Here is a 2,942-nt window from a genome sequence, read left to right as displayed (position 1 = left end):
AAATTTAATCGTTTGATACATCTTGTAGTCTTTTGAACTCCTTCTTAAATCTGCTTGTAGGCTCGGGCTGCGTGTAATTTCATGACCTCAACGGAGGATCGAACACTCTTCGGCGACGAAGTGAAACCGGGCTGGTACTGAAGCTGAGGCGATCGTAGAGGAACGGACTCCTTGTCCTTGTCCGCTCAATATGCTGCAGAAGAAGAATATTATGTCGGCGATCTTGTGTCTCGTACTGACTGTGTCGAGGTCCACCAGACAGCAGAGGTTTTGGTATGCTGGACATTTTTCTCCTCTCCATCCAAGGTTTCTCACGGCAAATTTCAGGAACTTTTTCTGAATTCCCTCTAGTATTTTAATTTTCGACGCCTACTGTGGTCAACATACCGCGCTTGCAAAGTCGAGTTTGGACCTAATACCACGTACAGACTATGGCTTATATCATGTAATATAGGCTGTCTTGCAATGAGCATTCATACATCTAGTTTTCACTGGAAATCCTATGTATAAGTGCTCATTGCAAGACAGTCAATATTACATGATATAAGCCATAGTCTGTACGGGGTATAACGAGGCTAAGGTTGGAAGATCTTCAGACGATAAAATATGATCGAAGTGGGCCCTGTTTCTAAAGGGACCGGAAAATTTGTCAGTTGTCATGTTTTTCGTATTTGTTTTTTCATCGCGTTTTTTTTTTTAGATTTTTGGTTGAAGGCGCTTGATAAGATTTTTCTAGAAAGTGCGTGAGTATAAAAATTGATGGCTATTTCCATAAGTATTTTTAACGGAATTCCGATCGTGTGAGCTGTGATTCGGGGTTTCCGTTATTTTCGGTTCCGTCGTGAGATTTGTATTTTCTAGTGCGCGGTTCAAGAGTAAAATTTACGGGTTGCGAAGTGCAGTGGTGCTTTTACGATTTTGGTTACCTCTGATATTTCGGCACATCTATCACTAGAGGCGTTGTTGCTCTTCTGTTTCTGCTGCTTACAAAACGAAAACTCTGCGATTTGGACCATGTCATTGTTGAGAGATCTGTGAGATCATTCCATATTTTATATTATTTTGCGAACAATTTCAATTTATATATGACAACAAGTTGTGTGTTGGGTTCTAGAAATTACTGGTCAGTGCTGTGTTCCTAAAATTTGAGCTAAGTAGTCGCACCCAATATTGACCAGCGCCCTTTAAATATAAATCTGCCTAAAATACATTGATGACGTTGTTTCAAATGCTGCATTATCTAGTTTATAGGGTAGGGGAGAATGGTATACAACGCATCCCCTGGGCAGAACGCACCAGCTGACTTTCATTTGTGTTTTTCATGGCTTTTACGTAACTTTTTTGTTATATTATCAAGCAGCACTTCTAGCATAGCATCTGAACTCAAAATCCTGCACGATAAATCCTAGAATTGGATTAAAAATTTCAAGAAAAACTCAAAATAAAATGAAAAAGTGCGTCTTACCCCGGGGGTGCGTTATGTACTGTTCTCCCCTACGTTGCAAAACATTTGCACTTTATCGAGCAGCACCGTACTCTACAGGTGAGGAAGGTGGCATTTCCTTCAAAACAAAAACCCGAGGGGCGGAAAATCGCTTTAATGTTCCTTGAATATCTACAAAGTCCCTTCATCATTTCTTCTTTAAATAATGATTAGTTTCCGAAAGTTCCGTCAACATTCCAAGCACCATAATTTTTGTATTCTTATTTATCTCATATCATACTTGACTTTCTACTAATTTCTGGAAAAACCTGTAAAACTACCAGTATGTTATCAAATCAAAACCTCCGCAAAAATGGCGCAACGGACTTTTGTTTCTCCTAGGCCCCCTTCTTATGGATATTATTATAGTTAAAATTAAAAAAAACAAAAACAAAAATTTAGATACATAAATATGGATTCACTTTATGCGCTTTACTCAGAATACCTGTGGCGTTTTACAAATAATTACCAATTTGGTTTCAACGTTGCTGTTTAATTTATGCTGAAGCTGGTGGATTTGTGATATCTTGAGTAGTTATAAATTATGACTGCTGTTAAGATAGCATAAATCAATCGCCAGCATAAAAGAACAGCAACCATAAAAATATATGTGGAACAATGCAAAATGGCACATGGAAATCCCATGTCGCTCTCGTACAAGAAACCTTACTTTCGTAAAAGAATCTTTTATCTAGGAAACCTCGTAGACCCAACCTTTGCTACTTTTAGCAAAAGTGGAATGCCAACTCCTCGAGCATGTGTGCGTGTCAATAACGCAATCGTCGCTACGAAAATATTTGAAATAAAAACAAGAGATGTTTGTGCTGTTACAATTGATGTTACCTTTGGAAACCTTAACTAGCAATACGTGTACTGTTTCAGTGCCAGTTTTTCACGTTTATATCATGTTCTTGTTTTTAGACGTTCCCAAGACCTCGTGACATTACTGCCGAAAGTGTTAAATTAGTCCAGAAAATTTAACACACTCGGAAGTGTGTCTATCTTTGAATGATTCAACATGTTCCCCTTTGAACTCAAGTTTTCTGAAGTTATTAAATATGTTATAAGCTAAACACACGGATTCAGTGTTTCCAATTTTTCCGAAATGATGTAAAACTTTTGTAAAGTTCAGTACTGTTCGAAGATATTCGGTACGTGTTTTTTTTTCTGAAATGGTCCAGTACTTTTCAAAGTGATCCTAAGCTTTTCTCAACTTATTCAGTACTTTTTGAAGTGATTCTGAACCTTTCCAAAGTGATTCCAAACTTTCCTAATGTAAAGTAATATCAGTATAGACAGATCTCGTGTTTGGAAACGTAACTGCAGTGCACTCTCTACAACTCGAGTTATAGAATTATCGAGTTATAGAATAACAATCCCATACAAATTTGCTATCGCAGTAGCCATGACACTCATTTTTATTATGGTTATATAACTCGATATCGAGTTAGTGGACATC

This window comes from Ochlerotatus camptorhynchus, unplaced genomic scaffold (assembly GCF_037179485.1).
Source record: "Ochlerotatus camptorhynchus isolate MF236.1 unplaced genomic scaffold, CSIRO-AGI_Acam_v1.1 ptg000064l, whole genome shotgun sequence".
NCBI classification, from domain to species: domain Eukaryota; kingdom Metazoa; phylum Arthropoda; class Insecta; order Diptera; family Culicidae; genus Ochlerotatus; species Ochlerotatus camptorhynchus.
The sequence above is the reverse complement of the archived record's forward strand: the minus strand, read 5'-3'. Positions refer to the sequence as shown.